Raw genomic sequence first — 10,000 nt, forward strand, 5'->3', positions numbered from 1 at the left:
GAATGGGAAATACTTTGTCCATCTATTCGTCTGGTACAGTACACGTTCAGGTACTCACAGGGCAGTATTTTGAAAGTGCGCTCACCCCGCTGTTTTCAGATAGTCTTCATTTCATTATGCTTACTTTTGACTTTTGATTTTCGTATATATATATATATATATATATATATATATATATATATATATATATATATATATATATAATCAACACACAATCACGCGTGAACAATGATGCTGACTCACATCACGGTGTTGGGTGCTTTCAATTGAAGGCAAGGGTGCTGCCAACTGGGCCATACGGTCGCCAAAGTGGAATCCCAGGCTACCGCACGCAGGAATTACCTGGGTAAACTAATTGTTCCACACGTGATTATGTGTTGATTATTCCTATCATATTCACTCAGAAGGGATAATTCGGGCTGAAATGCTGTCAGTTGGGTCATTGCTGAGTGGGAAGTTGGAAAAACACGCTGCATGTACAGTTGGCTTGTCCAGGTAATTCCTTGTGTGTAGCGCTCAGGTTCAACTTCTTTTATGACTTGTATGGCCTGGTGGGCGGCACCCTTTACCTTTCAATTGAAAGACCTGGGTTTCGATCCTGGTGTGAGCTTTGATATTATATATATATATATATAACATATATATATATATATATATATATATATATATATATACACATAGATTTGGTATGTACTCATCATATAAACAACTGATTCGTAAACGTACTTCGTGTATATATGTATAAGTATAATATGTATATTATCTAACTGCTTAGTTGTACAGTATTTACATGACCTTCGTGTATACATCGTTGATTAATTTCGCTTTTAACTGGTAAACAGAGGACTCGCGCAGCGCAGGTTTTTCCAGGTAGCAGTTGCTGTCGAAAAGAGATTGTATTCAAAGGTAGACCCACTTCGTAGGTAGACACACGCCTACAAGTTAGGTCAAGGTGAAGGGCCGCTGTTGGTGGGATGATTAATGGATTGCAAACGGCGTAGGCGAACACATACGCAGCAAAGATTTCATCGGCTCAAAGGACCCATGTGCTCTTAATGCAAACAGGGGATTATTTTGCGCGCAGACAAAGGCCCGATGGACGGAGGTGGACGAGGGAGTCCGCGATAAGTAATGTCTGCTGAACCGTTTGATGTTCTGGATCGTTCACAAAGATGTGGGATCTTGCGTTTTATGTTAATCGCGAGCTTTGTCTTTGCTTCGGTTTACTGTCATTGTTGGGCGCGCTATTGTCCCTGTAATTGTTGTTGGTGTTGTCGCAGCTGCTGCTGTTGTGATGATTGCCGCGGCGCAAAAATTGTTTGTTCGTTGTATGGTTGCAAAGTAGCTTGTAAAGGGAGGAGGTTAAAAGCGTTTTGTCATTTCTGATTTGAATTGACTTGTAAAGAATAATGTCACCGTTGACAATCCTTCTCAGATCTGAGGAGATGAACACAACCTGCTCTAGTGAGGACTATGAGGAGGCGTTACATAGAACGGTTTTCAGAGAAAGTTGTATGATTTTTGAATTCCTAAAAGTGGGTGTTGTCGTAACATCGCAGTGCCATTCTTAGAAATAAAAATTGCAGAGATAATATGAAGGATGTTTTGGGGAACAATGAAAGCAACTAAGAGTGAAAGACCTAATAAACTGAACTCTGTGTCTTCAGAACAATTGAAAAATATATTTTTTGTAATGTTTTGTCGTGAAAAAGATTGTCACAATAATATGGTCTACGATTAAACTTAAACAATTGATATTTTTTTTTATTCTGTATAAACTGAGGTTTTATTTTTTTTGTGCAAAGGAATCATCAGTCATAACTGAGACACCTTTGAGGACATTCGTGGTTAGCAGAGGACGTAAAATAAAAAAGTTCAAATGCTATATTTCATATCGGTTGCTTAAAACTACATTACTAAGTTGCAATTCTTTAAAAGCGTGATATAGAAAAATAAGAAACAGTTACATTAACAGTAGTAGGACTGCAGTAGAAATTTTACTAAAAGTGATAGTTATAATGGTGAGAGTTACTTATAGTAATAATAAAGGCAAAGTAGTATAAAAACAAGTAAAAAATGCGCCGAAATCGAGTTTTCTGTAGAGCGTATAATGCCGTATGAAACTCTCAGCCACGCCCCATGAAACTTTCAGCCGACCGTGGTGGCCTGTGTTGTTGTGGTGCTAGACGCACGATCATGGCTAACTTTAACCTTAAATAATAAAAACTACTGAGGCTAGAGGGCTGCAATTTGGTACAACATACCAATTTGCAGCCCTCTAGCCTCAGTAGTTTTTAAGATCTGAGGGAGGGACAGACAAAGTGCGGACGGACAGACAAAGTGCGGACGGACAGACAAAGTGCGGACAGACAGACAAAGTGCGGACGGACAGACAAAGTGCGGACGGACAGACAAAGTGCGGACGGACAGAAAAAGTGCGGACGGACAGACAAAGCCATCTCAGTAGTTTTCTTTCAGAAAACTAAAATGAAAAAAGATCGCCGGGACCACGGCAAGAGCACACACCCGCCCCGCCCCCACCCTCCCCACCCAGCAGATTGAAGAGTCAAAAGCATGCGTTAACGTCTCGAGAAAGGCTCTTCTCGAATCGTAAACGAAGCAAGCAGGTGAAGTGAAGAAGTCAGGTCCTCAAAGGCGGAGGTATAAGAAGCTTAGCGGAAAAAGATTTGAGTCATCTGCGAGAATTATATTTATACGTGATGCACCTATGGAGACGGAGCGAGTCTTTTCAAGGTTTTATTTCTTCTGATTTTTTAGAGTTTCTTTTTTTTTAATGGTTTGTGCTAAAGATTTCGAGTTAGAGTTGGCGTGTGTTTTAGCAGTCCCTCGTTATATAATAGTAATAGTAATGATAATGATGATATTAGTAATTATGATTTTGGTAATATGTGCGAACGAGGTCCCCTCGTTATGTAATAGTAAAGTTATAATAGTTTACATTTATCGTTACTGAAAATATAATAACTAATATTGTTGTCATAACCCTTATTACTGTATAAAGATGGAACCTATTTTACATTTATCGTTACTAAAGTTATAATGACTAATAACATTAGTCATTATAACTTTAGTAACGATAAATGTAAAATAGGTTCCATCTTTATCTGGTAATAAGAGTTATGATAAAAATATTATTTATTATATTTTTAGTAACGATAAATGTAAACTAGTTTCCCTCTTTGTGTAATAGTAATAGTTATGATAATCTTATTAGTCATTACAATTTTAGTAACGATAAATGTAAAATAGGTTCCATCTTTATATAGTAATAAGAGTTATGATGACAGTACTAGTTATATTTTTAGTAACAATAAATGTAAACCAGTTTCCCTCTTTGTGTAATGGTAATAGTTATGATAACATTAATCAATATAACTTTAATAACGATCAATATAAACTTGGTACTAAGCAAGGCATCGTGGTTAGCTGACGGATCGTTTGATAGCATAATTTAGTTGTATTTCGTAATATGAATAGTAATAATAATGAGACATTCATTTAAAATTTTTCGAGTATGTGGTAGTACACACTACAGGCCCCATTTTTGATACAGAAGTGGTGATAAGTTTTTTGTTATGAGAAGCTTCCGTCATTCGACATTCAGGTACTGCGTCGCTGGTGATTACGCCACTCTGGATTGCATGCAATCATTCTGATTGCTCAAAGAGACCAGGTGTACATGCAGTACAGTGTTATGGCGGCGTAAATATAACACTCGAGTATTGTAGGCAAGGCATGTTTGCAGTATGATGCTTTATCAAGTTGATTGGTATACTTGAAAATCGTTTCTCTCTCTCTCTCTCTCTCTCTCTCTCTCTCTCTCTCTCTCTCATTTGTTGTTTTTCCTGTTTCATGTCCTTGCCTTTGTTATTACTGTTGTTTTTGTTATATATATATATATATATATATATATATATATATATATATATATATATATATATATATATATATATATACCTATTTATTTGCTGCGATCTTTCTTCATTTTCCTTACTGCGTTGAAATTTTTGTTGAATCAATTTTTCCTCGTACTGATACCGTTTCTAAAACACACAAAGTGAGAAGAAAAAGAAAAAAAAAAAAAACTTATTAGAGAGCCCGTCCATACCGCTGAAAAGATTCTGTTGTGGAATTATGAAGCTTGGGAAAGAGGATATGCCGTGACACTTTCTTTTAAAGGTAGCTGGCAACCGGACCGAAAGCAAAGCTCTCTAGTGCACGTTGCAAATCGCTCTCTAATTCTTCTTCTTCTTTTTTCTGTGATCCCTCTAATTTCTCTCTTGTCAGCTTGAAGCCTCTGTCATTACAATTGCACTTTCTCTTTATACGTTATGTAGCGCAGAAGCGTGAGAAGTATTAAGGAGTGTGTTTTTAATATTTTTTAATGTTATCGTTGCCATGTAGTGACAGGATAGATGTTTGTTCATCAAAGAATGATCCTGAACTTGTTTATTGTTAATAGTTTCATGCTGCCTCATATTCTTTATGTCTTCACTTTCGCTGTGTTGATTCCAGGCTTAAATGGAGTAAATGAGGGTCTTAATTTTATGACCAGTCCTCTTTCACAAGTGTAACTTGCAAGTTCTGAACATTTGTTTCGCTGACCGCGTCAGATTTTTCTCCAAAGTGTGGACAAAATTGTATATATATATATATATATATATATATATATATATATATATATATATATATATATATATATATTGTATATATATATATATATATATATATATATATATATATATATATATATATATATATATATATACATATTTATATATCTATATATATATAAAAATATATATATATATATTTATATATATCTATATATATATTTATATATATCTATCTATCTATCTATATATATATATATATATATATATATATATATATATATATATATAAATAATTTATATATGTATATATGTCAGTGCACATGCACTGTCCATCGGTCATAGAAAAAACTCACAGTGATCAAAATGTTTATTTTTAAAGGCAGTAAACTAAATTCATAGTGAATCTGACTGGCACACTCGTAGTTGAAGGCTGATGTGATCGATACGTCATTATGATGAACTACATTTTTTCTGCTACATCAGCACATGGTATGGTGGGCTACTACTTACTTTTTTATCCTGTTTTGTTATTTTTATCGTCCCTACTTTTCATTCTGTCAGTTAAATACATTCTGAGTGCTGCCTTATTTCTATATATATCATTGTTTGACGTCACTTTGATATATTTCATTTTCAAATCATGTTACCTTTAATTACATGGTGTCCTATTACGTACCTAGTCAGTCTCCTCTCTCTCTCTCTCTCTCTCTCTCTCTCTCTCTCTCTCTCTCTCCTGCCAAATCGAGCGTAAAGACATTAATTCACTCATTGGTCATCGACTTCAAAAAAAATCCTACTTCCATATATCACCAAATATGCCGTTCAGCTATTTGATGCTGAAGAGAATCGTAATTTATAATCTCATTTGTACCGTAATGACGGGATTACATGGCAGGTCTCTTGATTTCTTACGAAGCAGAGCTGCTCCTCGTCGATTTATCGTCGACGTTATAGGTCGCAAATTGGCAACCGACCATTAGCAGCGGCCAGATTTGTTGTTCGTCCCAAGGTCACCCGGTGTACCTGTAGTCGAAGGCGGAGGGAGGGGGTGGGGGATGCGGGTAGGACTAGCGTCACACTGCGGCCCTGCGTTTTGCACACCGGACTCCTCCCCCCTCACCAATTTCCACTCCCTTCCACTTCCCCCTCCCCCTCTCACTCTTATCACTTATTTTCTGCGTAAACTCCAAACGATTCCCCGTTTTTAGGCGATAATGGCGTGATTAGGGTGCGTCGCAGCTTGCTTCATTTAGAACTTGTATGACTGCTCTTTGTCACGTACGATACAAGCATTCGCATAGCGCCTTTAATCCTCGACAACTAATTGAAGAGAGTTTTAATACCTGTTAAAATCTCTTTCGCTTTACAGCGTTCTTCGATATGCAAGCTTTTTCCACCACTGAATTTCTCTCTTTTCGAAGTGATTGCCAGTCGCTACGGCATTACAGTCTTCTTCTTCTTTGTTTAACGCGCTTTTTTTTTCCATTTTTATATGGGGTAAGCACGATGCTTTCTTTGAAGGACTTTGAATTACAGTATCAGCGATATTAACAATAGCTTCTTGAGCCACTGAAAGGCTAACGAAAAGAAACCAATTTTTCAGCTCGCGATTTTTTGTGGTGCATTTATGCGAATGCTCAGCATAGTTCTTGCGGGCGATTTTGCGCGGCCAGTGCTTGTGCTACTGGGACTAGTTCTTTTCTCACTACAGGTGCCCTTATGCGTGTCCTGCTTTTTCACCTTCACCGTAAGGCATTACTTCAGGTTCTTTGCAGCGTCCCTTCGGCCCCCTAGGCGCAACAATCCCTTTCATTCCTTTTACCGAACTTCCGTTCATATTATCTTTCTTCCATCTTTCTCTCCACCCTCTCCTAACAATTGATTCATAGTGCAAGTGCTTTGAGGTTTTCCTCCTGTTGCACCTTTTAAACCTTTCTACTGTCCATTTCCGTTTCGGCGCTGAATGACCTCTTAGGTGCCAGCGCTTGGCCTTTGGCCTAAATTCTGCAGTCTTTAATATTCTTTCCCTTGTGTTTGGGAATTTCCTTATCAAATATAGTATTTGAATAACCTCAAGTTCATTACTTGCGGGCAGGTCGTGTTAATGGCAGTATGCGAAATAGAGGTGCGTTTATAAAAAAAAATCTAGAAATTGTTCCCATAAATGATGTTTTTGCTATATTTGCTTCTTTTATATAATAAGACCATAATTAGAACATCATGCAAACAGAAAACAAGCAGCAAAAATGTGTAGAATGAAATATAATCTCATATATCGTTACTAAGTAAACTAGAACATTTCGTTGACAAAAGAGCCCATTGAAGGTAGGAACACACTTTTAACCTTCAGTCAATGAAGGTAGGAACACGCTTTTAACCTTCAGTCTGTCTATAGTAAATATTTTACCCCACGATACACTCTATTGACAAGAGTCAGTTCTAGGATAGCGTGAGAAGCGAGGGGCAATCAATGTGCCGTGGTCAATTGAGAGACAGAACTAGCACCAGGTACAATCACTCAATAGTCAATTGAGTATCGAAGTTAACACTCGCAGACCTTGGATTTATTGCAGCAATCGAAGCAAATGAAGTGGGATACAGAATTCATTATTCCTCACACCGCTGGACTGTGGAACAATCTCCCTGAGGATGTCGTGCGATTAGAACGTCGAAAGTTCAAGCGAAGATGCAATGCATTACTACCCTAATGCAATTTTCCTTGCATCTTAATAATTTACTTACATTTTTATTTATCTATTAATTTATTTAATTTTTTCTTGTTTAATAAGTGGTCTCTTTTTTGTGTATTTCCATGTACCTGCTGTTACTTCTTTCTAATGAACGCCATATTCTTTGGAAGCTGGAGTTTCAAGTCAGTGGCCCTTGTGGGCTTGTTCCATGTGAATAGGGTTCATCTTCTGAACAACAACAACAACAACAACAACAACAACAACAACCATAATAATGATGATGATAATAATAATAATAATAATAATAATAATAATAATAATAATAATAATAATAATAAGGAAGGTAATTTTTCAGGTATGACTTCCTACCTGTATTTTTTAGTCCCATATCGCAAAAGATTTATATCGTTTAATAACCTCACCATCAATCAGAGCGACGCACTATCCGACAGCTAGTAATAAGCTGTGGTACTGACAGATCAGGTTCTGTGACAGACGAGCAGAATCAGTAACTCCCCATGGGAACAGCTCCCGTCATCTGAACCGTAACCCACACCTGTAAGCTCAGAAACTTGTTACCACACTTTATTTGTTTGTATTTTTTGGTGATCCTTCTAAATCGCCCGTGGATTTTCGTTTTTGAGGAAGCAATCCTCGATGTATCCAAGAGGAAACTATTCATTAGATACGTCAACAATCTTTTATTAAGTCATGGAGAGCTGATATCTTGCTTTAAACATTCAATTCTCGGCAGTGCACAAATAAATCTGAAGATTTAGCATTATTTTATTCAGCCGGAATTTAGCCAGCTGAGAAATATATCTGGTTTACAGATGAATTTGACTGTACCTGATGAAGCGTGCAATGTAACACCACTTGGTACTGTAATTTTAGTAGTAGCGACAGTGAATGATTTTTCTAGTGAAACACTAGACCTACCTTATCTGCAATGAAGGTTTTGAGGATGGATGTACCCTTATGGACAAAGTCAGCAGACTATAAACCAAGAGGGCTTCAAAGGGAAATTAGCCTGCAGAGAGAGAGACAAGTTATAGGAAAAAGTGATAAATAATATAATATGAGGGAAGTAGAAAATAAAACCGATCCACCTGAAATTCAGGAGACATCAGCAGAGAGCAGGAATGAGTTTGCTCCTCGCTTAATTATCTGGGAGATCAGAAGATTCCACAACTGCACTAGGCAAGCTGTTCCATATTTTAGTTGTTGCAAAGGTCAAAATCCTAGCAAACTGAGTAATATTTCACCTGGTGCTGGAAAACGACACAAAGTATGCCTTACCTGATAAAACAAAGTTGTTTGAAGCAACTATTACTGCAAAACAGTGTCTTTGAAGCAAGCATAAAAGCCATGGCTGGATTGCAAGAACTTGAACAGCTAGTTAGTCCTCTCGAAGTCGTCCAGTTTTTTTGTTTATTTTTTTTTTTAGTTAAACAAGCACCAAGTTCCTTGTTGTCTCACTGTGACGAGGAAGCTTCTGTATTAGTAGTCCAGCAGACGTGGAACTCTTATAATTAAAAGTCATATGTAACGGTGACGTGGCTAACAAAAAAAAAAAGTAAAAAATACAAAAAATAAAAGCCTAAGTTCTTCAGCGCAATCGAGTTTGTAGGAAGCATAATCAGGCCACCAAAATGGATCTATCTTTCAGGGGTCTCTGTATAATGCTGTATGAGCACGATTATGAAACCTTAACCACGGGCCGGTGGTGGTCTGTCCTATATCTTTGCCAGACGCACGATTATGGCTAACTTTAACCTTAAATAAAATAAAAACTACTGAGGCTAGAGGGCTGCAACTTGGTATGTTTGATGATTGGAGGGTGGATGATCAACATACCAATTTGCAGCCCTCTAGCCTCAGTAGTTTTTAAGATCTGAGGGCGAACAGAAAAAGTGCGGACGGACAGACAAAACCGGCACAGTAGTTTTCTTTTACAGAAAGCTAAAAACGATAAAATTTATGTCGGAAAGTGTGGGAACTATTTGCTGTAACTTTTCCTGTGAGCTTGTCTCTTCAGAAGTCTGTTCAGTAATGCATTATAATTCATGACTACGTAAACATTATGTTTACCTGCATATTTATTATTATGGATATATCCACGCTACCTTAATTGTGACATTTTTGTATATGTAAAACGTAAACATTCATCAACTGTATATTGTCATTGCCTAAAAGCTCAGTGCCCATTTGCTTACATTTGTATCGAACAAAATGTTGACATTCTTCCTTCTGATGCGTAGAATTTACGCCATATGTAAATATTGTCGACCTGTTTTGCATACCCGCTGTGTCTTCTATTTCTCTCTCTCTCTCTCTCTCTCTCTCTCTCTCTCTCTCTCTCTCTCTCTCTCTCTCTCTCTTTGGCGGAATTCCGAGCGTTTAAATGCGAGGGCGACAGCTGGGTTTGCTGAATGCTATTTCAAGTAAATGCCATTGTGAGTTTGACACCGAATTTTGTATATTAAGTGCGTGTGTTATTTGTGTCGAGGACAATGAGCGCTTGTTATACAATTTCCATTGTAACATCAGAAACGTTTTATTTAATTTTGTTAAGAGGAATTTAGTCGCGCATGTCTATATTTTTAATTTCACTGTTTTCAACTTTTCAATTTGATCTCGGCGCTACTTTAAGTCAGTTTTAAGCAGCATATG

The 10,000-nt window shown here is 37.1% G+C and overlaps 1 protein-coding gene across 1 annotated transcript in view; it reads left to right on the top strand.

Annotated features, from left to right (window-relative positions):
• LOC136851619 (uncharacterized) overlaps positions 1 to 10,000 on the top strand; it is a 108,636-nt gene that overhangs the window by 37,280 nt on the left and 61,356 nt on the right. The window lies entirely within an intron of this gene.

Source organism: Macrobrachium rosenbergii, chromosome 3, assembly GCF_040412425.1.
Source record: "Macrobrachium rosenbergii isolate ZJJX-2024 chromosome 3, ASM4041242v1, whole genome shotgun sequence".
Taxonomy (NCBI): Eukaryota; Metazoa; Arthropoda; class Malacostraca; order Decapoda; family Palaemonidae; genus Macrobrachium; species Macrobrachium rosenbergii.